At 46.2% G+C, this 8,941-nt stretch overlaps 1 pseudogene; it reads left to right on the top strand.

Moving 5' to 3' along the window:
* The first annotated feature begins 5,298 nt into the window (after positions 1-5,298).
* LOC111739316 lies at positions 5,299-5,417 on the top strand (annotated as a pseudogene).
* Positions 5,418-8,941: the final 3,524 nt, after the last annotated feature.

Below are 8,941 nucleotides of genomic sequence, written 5' to 3'. Positions count from 1 at the left end.
GCAGAGATTTTAAGTGCATCTCATCTAACGTGCCTCTTAAATTAATAAATTGTGAAAAATGCACAGTCGCAAAGCTTCTGAGGGCTTATCAACAGTTCTGTGATCGCCTAGGGCTAGAGATTCCAACAGTTTTTCAGAAAAACTCAGTCAGCAATGGAGGTTCGTCTGCCATGAAAAGAGAAACCTCACGCCTTGAGCAGCCATGAGCTGTGTCGCGGACGGGAGCGTGTGCCTGTACTCCCGAGTCAGGTTGGTGCTGTGCTCGAAAACCCCATTGTTTATGACGCTTGGATCCAGGCAAAGCTCGCGGTTTCAACCGTGGGGACCATTTTCATTAAGTCGGCATGATTTACATCGCAGAGAGCTGCTGGAGACGCAGCCACACCTCACAGAAGGTCCATGGGGTCATTCTGCACAAGCTGGAAGGCAAGGCGAGATCGTCTAGTTAGAGAAGGGGCTGATGGGTCACTGCATTAGCGCCTGTGTGAAGGACTGTGTCACACAGTGTTGGGTGGCAAAGTGAGCTGAAGGGTTGAGATGGGAGCCGTTGGCTGTCACACGTGTGCGTGTGTGAGTGGGAGGACGCATGTGTGTCTTTTATGCCACGTAAGTCCTAGGCATGTGTTCAGACCTAAGGCTACGTTCTGCCCGCTGCTCTTGGGACACACTCTTTAGGATGTGAAGGACTCTGGAAGTGTCCTGACATTGCTTCCTCAGGCCTCACAGAGATGTTGACCACGAGAGCGAGACTTGGCTTGGTACCGCATCACCCACGTGCTGGCCTGGAGCAGCCCAGTGACTCTGTCCAGGCCCGAGTGCGAACGTGACCTACTTATCGTGCTTCCCAGCACATTGGCACAATAACCAGATCCTCCTTCCTCCTCACCTCCCAGCACGAACAATTCCGCCGAGCCTCTTGGAGGCTGGAGGGCCAGTTATAGTAACGTGCCCTTTCCTGGCTGGCTCCCGTCCAGTTATTTCCAGTGAGTGTTAAATGGCTGTGAGTTTGAAGGTTTTATTTAAAAGGAAACTGTCTTTCTTGACCCTGGTGTCCTTGTCAACTCTTATCTGTCTGAAGCTCTTCTTGGAGAAGAGGCTGAGGACAGAGTGGTCATAGAATTCACAGTTTTGGATTGCCACCTGGCCTTCTGATTTTTTTTTTTTTTTTGGATGCCTTCTGTGGATGTAGGCCAGGGAAGGGGTGAAATATGTACGCACGCACTTACAGGGGGCTCTCAGAGCCCTTTACTTGTAGGTCATTTAGCACCAGCCATGGCATGCACCACTCCTCAGTGCAAGGTGACTTTAACTTTGAGAGGTGGCATCTCAGCCTTTCGACCATAAGGGATCTGCCTGGTGGCAAGATTTAACTTCTGCTTTAAGTCAGAACCTCTGCCTGGATTCTTGTTATTCTTGGTACTGAGTCAACTACTTTAACTTAAAGTGGTCAGGGCCCTGGGGACAGGTTGTGGGCGTCTTCTGCCCTGCTTAGAGCAGAATCACTGTGGATGCGAACTTTCCAGAGGGTCGTCTCTGGGAATCCTAATGCCGTCTCGGGGTCGGTGGCCCACCTGAAGCAGGTATCACGCTGTCAGTCTCCGGAGCTTTTCTTCTTCTGAGGATTTCCCCATGAAGGCAGCCTCATCGCAGCTGCGATCACCGGTTGCTTTGCACATTCTTCATTGTTTTGCCAATTTTCCAGATGCCTTTGGAAATTCATGCTGACTGTTTTTTTTTTTTTTTTTTTCCTTTTTCATTCCATTTTGAGTACTGAACATTTTCCTGTCATTACTTAAACTGGCATGAATAAAATATTCCTTTTCAGGATGCCGATCTTCAAGTGTTTTTTTTCAAGAAAAACAAAACACCCAGTTGGTTACATTTATGAGGCCTGTTGAAACGTCCTTTCAGTGCAGTGAGTGAATTTGGGAATTAGAACCTGTCTTTCTGCCGATCACGTCGTGTCAGGCACAGTGGTTTCTGATGGTAGGCTACATGAAGGAACCAGGAGAAAATAAATAAATATGAATGGATGGATACAGTTATGTCATTCAGGACTCAAAATAGAGTTTTCCCCTCAGAACCATCTGCATATCTATACTAAACTTATGGGATAGTTACTGCCATTAACAACAACATAAGTTAAAATGGGGAATGATTAAAAGTAATATAAAGACTAAGTGTAAAATACTCCATCCATCTCTTCATACATTTAATACATTTTAGTTCCTATGAAATGTAAGGCCTTGTGCTAGGTCCTCAGAGAAAGACAAAACATGCTGTGGTCAAAAAACTTGGTTATTAATAGGAAGAAAACTTTTATAAGCGTAAGTCACTTTTTTAACGTTTGAGAAGTAATACACTCTGCAGGAGAGGGAAGGTAAAGAGAAACTAAGCCAGACCTTTTCCATATATTATCCCCCACTTATTCTCATAACCTCAGTGAGATAGGTTCAGAGATTTGCATTTTCTCACCCGGGGACATTCAGCTAGTAGGGATTCGAACTCGGCTCTGACGAGACAGTCCTCTGCCTTACCTAAGCAGAGAGACATGCTACGGGAGCTCAGAAACGGGCACGTTAATGCCACTTGCGGGGCACGTGAGGCCTTGTTGGGGCCTAGGGTTGGTTTGCCCAGAGCTGCAAGAAGCAGGGCTGGGTTCTGATGCTGTCTCAGGTGAATTTCCCATCACTGCATGGTGCCCCTCCAATCTGACTGGGGTGTAACTAACTGGCAGCTGCTTTTGATGGTCGATGAAGTGGTTACATACCTTTACTTAAACACACAGTGCTTCGCGTCAGATTTCGTTCTAAGTGCCTCACAGGTACTCACTCGTTTACTCTTCAATGACGACGCTGTAAAGGAGGCTGTTATCATTACTCCTGTTTTACAGATGAGAAGGTGAAGGCTGGCTCTAGGGTCTGCACTCAACCATTAAGCCTACCCCCCCCCCCCTTTGGTGGTAATAGTACACTTGAGAATGACATTTTAGTGTATTTCCCTGAATTCCGAATCTCCTCCCTTCCCAAAATAGAATGGCTGTAGCATCCGTTGGAAACATGATGCATGCAGTGGAAACATCCAGAATGAGGTTCGTCGTGAGGGTTTGACGTGAAATTGGATTGAAATGCTGAACTGGGAGAATGAGAGGATACTGGAGTGAGAAGCACTTGGTCCAGGCTCCTCCATGTGTACCTGGGCAGGCAGATGCTGGGAGAGCAGGTGGCTTACAAGGGCCGTCAGGATAGGACTGGAATGCAGGGCTTCTGACAGCTAGTCCAGTGAGGGTTTGTTCAGTTTTGTTGGGGGAAAACTTAGTAAAGAGTAGTTGGATTTTAAGTATTTGGTAGCCCACGTCCAGGGCTCCTTAAACTGGATCCCAGGACTTTGGTTGGGGAGGGGGATGCTGGAGGCCCGTGTCGGAGCCCCAGGGGGCTGTGTGGCCTGGGAGGGACCCTCCTCCTCCCCACATTGCCTCCGTTATTTCTTTATTCCACGTGACTGCCTTCCTCCATTCCTCTTGTGGAATTAAGAACCTTGGGAACTGGTGCCAAAATTGTTGTTTTTCTGGTGAGTGCTTGAGGATCTTTCAGTACCAGGGGTTACGTCCAGTGACAACGTGTTCAAATTCTGGCTGTGCCAACTGGAATTCCCATAAGGGTCTCCTGCTTTATCTGCTTTTTTGTGATCTGTGACAAACCAGCAGCCCTCCATCAGAGAAAACCCCTTTCTTTCTTAGAGGCCGTCTGTGGAGTAGGGGCCACGTGGACTAGGTTTTCTCTCTCTTTCTGGTGTCTTATCATCTCTCCTTCTGCTCTAGGCCTGAGCTGAGCAGATCCTTGAAATCGTCTTAAACAAGCTCTTCAAATTTTGCCGGAGTTCAGAGCAACAGCTCTCTGTTCCTTGCTGCCTTTGCTGGTTCCTCTGGGCCCAGCCCGTCCTTTGCCTTCTGCAGCTGTTGTTGGTGCAGCTCAGCTGTTCAAGGCCACCCAGGCGCCCTGCCGCACTGTCCACTGCCTGCCGCGGGCTGTCCCTGAGGTTCAGGTGTTAAACTCACGTGTCATCCCCAGGAATTGACTTCTGGGCCTGGGAAGAAGCAGGTTGTACACGACATCTCTGCGTTTGGCCCGCAGCTGTGTTATCTCAACCGTGCCCCGTCGGCTGGCCCAGCTCATCTGCCGCCGTCGGTAATCTCAGTTTTAATTAATCTTTCAAAGAAAGAGATTAAGATGATTGCTTCCAAGCTGAGTTTTGCTATACGTACCTTTCAGCTGCCTTCCAGAAGTGATTAAAAGAAGAATTTTTATAGGAGCTTTTATGCCCAGTTAAGATTATTTTTGGATCTCGTCTCAATGGTTTATTTCCATCACGAGCCTATTTTTTAACACAAGAACTAAAAATGAGGAGCGGGGCTGGTTTTCGTCTCCCCGTGGGTGCACTTTGCTTCTGGACATCCTGCCATGATCTTTGCTCCTGTTTACCTTGCTGGCCCATCTCCCAAGGAGCTGTTCCTGGGATGGCCATTCCAAGTCCCCAACACTGAAGTCCCAGCTTGTGTTGGTTGTTTGGGATGCTTCTAGTCCTGCCTCCCTTCAGTCCCAAGATTTCACAAATATACCATCTATTCCTGACCCACCCAAGGTCCTGTGGCCACCATACCCAGGATCTACCTCTAGCACTGAATTTAATAGGTTGTATTGCAGAAGGCTGTCTACTGGTCGGTGGTCCCCTAGGCCGTCCTCCTTGAGGGCAGGTGTTTTGCATCCCCAGGGCCCAGGACACTGCCTGGCACACCAGGAGGTATTCCGTGTGGGTTCTTTTAGTGTATGGAAAAGTTGACAGAGGATGGTAAGTATTGCTCAGAGTCAGGGCAGAAAAAAATGTTGGCCTGTAGATGTGTTTTGTTTGGCTTGCACGCTGTTTAAAAACTTTCTGAACTAACATATCAAAGAAAGGTGAATTGTATATAGAAAATCCAGATTCGCAGCTTCTCTTGCAAAATGTTGAGACCTGAATAATGCTCTAAGTGAGGAGCGGGCTTCCCTTTGAGGGGCCCGCACTCCTTTTGCTCACCCAACCCCTAAAATAATTTTGTAAAACCACCTACCCCTCACACACTTTGAGTTGATAGCTAAATTTTTTTGTCATAATTTGAGTTGCAAAGGATGTTTTTCCAGCTTATTGTAAATATTGGCATCGTTAAATAAAACCGTTACATCATTCTTTTAAGTATAACCAGCGCCATCTAAATACTACAGAAACCTGGTACCCATCATCTTCCATTTAAAAAGTACTTGACTCTATGGCCATGCCACCCTGAACACGCCCAACCCCGACTGATCTCGGAAGCTAAGCAGGGTCGGGCCAGGTTAGTACTTGGATGGAAGACCACCTAGGAAGACCAGGTGCTGTAGGCGTAAAATAAATAAATTAATTAATTAATAAGAGATTGTAAGCTGATAAGGTCCTTGCAATCTGTGAGGTCAAACCAAGGGTTGCCTCGCCTACAAAATAAATAAATAAATAAATGAATGAATGAATGAATAAATAAATAAATAAATAGATATTACTTGAATAGACTCTTTAATCACTGGAATTTCTAACTCATTCTCTTTTTTCTCTGAATTCACAGAATGTTATACAACATAATGTTATATATGTCACAGTGTTATAATATATATCATTATAATATTGTTAGGATGTATGTATGTAACATATATGTTACATATATGTTATATGTTATAGATATGTTAGGAATGTTATATAATGTTAGGATGCCAGAATGTTATCCTAAGATATTATATTTATCCTTGCAAAGAATATATCTATACATTTAAATTAAATTTCCTGTGGCTTTAAGTGTCTAAATATTTTTAAAATTCCTATATTTAGTTATTATGATTGATTACCATTATGCATTTGGACAAAATACACACACACACATATATATATATATATATGTGTGTGTGTGATTTTTATTTTTATGATTGATTACCATTATGCATTTGGACAAAATACACACACACACATATATATATTACAAAGTTTGATAAATACATTAAAAAGAGAATATCAAATTTACTTGGAAATACATCTCCTGGTGAAACTCAGGAGCTGTTTGTTGTTTTGCATTTGTTTTCTGTGTCCATGGGTGAGTATTACTCATGGCTGGGATAAGAAGGTTCAGCATTAGTTCATTCCCGTTTTTGTGTTTTAACTCATGGAAGCACAAAGGAACCATGTGTAACTAACATAGATGGGATAGGAGTTATGTTAGTGGCTCTGCATTTTCTCTGAAGCCTTTCCGAGTTATATGCCCAGTTGTTTGTCCTGCCTGGATCCATAGTTAGCGGGTCCATAGTTCCTTCCTCTTCAGCAGGTAGTTCTTGAGGGGAGAGGACATGGCCCCTGGCTGGTGTCTTGGAACCGCATGGGAGTGGCCGCGGTGATATCCAACTATACATGTGTCTCTTTGAGGCTCACTGGCAAAAGGGAGTAGGTGACCCCTGGTATATTCAGGAGGACAATGGACAAGGGCCAGCGCTGGACTGTAGCTCCCTCGGCCAGAAACCACACTGTGGCCGGTTCTGATGGGCCTCCCGCGGCACCCAGCCCAGTCTCAGCGAGGTCACCAACGTGACGTCAACTACGGCCTGTCCTCATTATTCACGGATTCTGTATTCGTGAATTCACCTCGTCACTAAAAGGTGTTTGTGACCCCTAAGCAATCCTCGTGACGCGTTTGCAGTCATTTGCGGACAGGAGCAGAGCAGTGAAAAATGTCTGCCCATGAGCCAGTTCCCAGCTCAGGCCGAGCAGGCAGGCTTCCACCTTCCTGCCTCAGTCTCACTGTGAAAGCGTCCGTCCCATGGTCTACCTTGTGCTCCGCCGTTTGCAGTTTTTGTGTGTGTGCCTTTTTTCTTTTTTGGTGATTTCACTGTTTGAAAGGGCCCACCTCGTGCTGAAGTGTGGCCGGTGGTCACCCGCCCACAGTTCCGTCAGTTCAGTGTTAACGTGCTAGCACCATAATGACGTGTCTTTAAACAGAAACACACACAAAGCTGCGTTACGTACTGATCATCTGATGAAACGCTGTGACCAGAGGCCCACAGGCAACTAACCCTGCATCTCCCCTGGGAGCAGTGTTTGTGAATTCAGTGTTCACGGCAACTTTCCAGGATATAACTACCATGAATAATGAGACTCTGCTGTGCAACAGGTGCATGTGGGTGTTGTGACTTTAGAAATTTAAGAAATTTCAGGGTAATGTCTGGGTAGGCAGGTTTTTTGCTCAGAATATGAAAATGGTGACACATATTTTATTTCTCGAAGGTCATCTTTTCAGGTGGCTCCCTGACAGGGGTGGCATTCATTACCGAGTCTTCAGAGTTCATCCAAAGGAGTAATGTTCTAATGATGGGACATGCCTTTGCCATTTGAACTTGACTGTGAGCGTGCTTCTCGCCGTGTACTTGAATTCTGAGAGTCAGACAGGGCTGCATAAGGAGAACGGCATCCAAGTTGCTCTTTTATTATTTGACTAAAGCTTCTGTCACTGGAAAATAAAAGACCTCAGAAAAGAGGTCTGGAGTTTGGAAACTCTGCCAACCTCCTAATTTATATTCAGAACCATTATTTATTCTCTCGTTTCACGTGGCTTTAAACTACAATTCACCCTTAAACAGCGTGAGTTTGAACTGCACGGGTCCACTTATACACAGATTAATGTATTTTCTCTTCTTTGGGATTTTCTTAACATTTTCTTTTCTCTAGCTTGCTTTATTGTGAGGATATAGCATGTCCTACCTATAACATGAAACATGTGTCAATCCACTGTTGATGTTATTGACGAGGTTTCCAGCCAACTGAAGTTAAGATTTTGGGGAGGCAGAAGTTATAAATGGGTTTTCAGATGCACAGGGGTGGGGCGGGGGAGGTCATGCTGTTCAGGGGTCAGCTGCATTTTAAGAGCCGCTAGTCCCACAACCACTAATCCCTACTCAGTAGTACGTAAAATGTAATTGTTATGGTTCTGAGAAATTTATATTCCGAGGCACGGAGTGTATTTTAAGATGTGACTCAGTCCTTCCAGAATCCCCCACTTGAGTGAGGGCTTTGCGCTCTGGGGACACGGACCCCCTGCCTCCGCCCAGAGCATGACGTGGGCGTTCAGGAAGTGCTCGCTCCTTCCTTCATCCTTGCCTCCTTCTGGGACCCGTCTCCGGTCCAGAAATACCTTGCCTCTCCTCGCCGCTCCCTTTATAGAATGTTTTATAAGCGCAAATCGGATCCCAAGTCTGGTTTTCCCCTCAATAAATTATCAAGCCAGTGGTTTTCTTTCCCTGTCTGTATGTTGTTTTTATTCATATTTATTTAATCAGGAGACATTACTAAGCCCCTGCTTTGTGCCGGGGCCTGTGCTGGGTGGTGGTGGGATAATGACAGCCAGCCCCTGACCCCCAGGGGAGGGAACTTACTTTACAGTGTGGCGAGGCCGGTAGGGGAGGTTCCTGAGCTGAGCCTCAGAAGGCCATGCTCAGGCTGTCTTAGGGTTTGCCCCAGCATCAGGGAAGGCTCCACAGAGGAGGCGGTGCTGGGCCTGAGGCTCAAGGGATGGGTAGGAGTTTACCAGCTGAGCAAGGGGGAGAGTGTTTCCAGGCATATAGACCTGCTCTGGTCCTAACATCCAAAGGATGGATGAGCGTGGGGTCTGTGTTGGGGTTCAGGCAAGAACAGGGGAGTGGTAAGATAGGGCTCTGGAGAGGGGATGAAGGGCTGTGGTTTCAGGGACCGTTTATGCCACGCTTAGTATTTGGGGATTTATCCCAAAGGTGGGGGATCCAAAGGGGAAACATGATCAGCATTTTCATGCATTTGAAAGACCACTTTGGAGCTATAGTTGGGAAGCTCAAGACCAGTGTCGGGGGACTGATCGAATCGC

Source organism: Pteropus vampyrus, unplaced genomic scaffold, assembly GCF_000151845.1.
Source record: "Pteropus vampyrus isolate Shadow unplaced genomic scaffold, Pvam_2.0 Scaffold49, whole genome shotgun sequence".
NCBI classification, from domain to species: domain Eukaryota; kingdom Metazoa; phylum Chordata; class Mammalia; order Chiroptera; family Pteropodidae; genus Pteropus; species Pteropus vampyrus.
The sequence above is the reverse complement of the archived record's forward strand: the minus strand, read 5'-3'. Positions and strand labels throughout refer to the sequence as shown.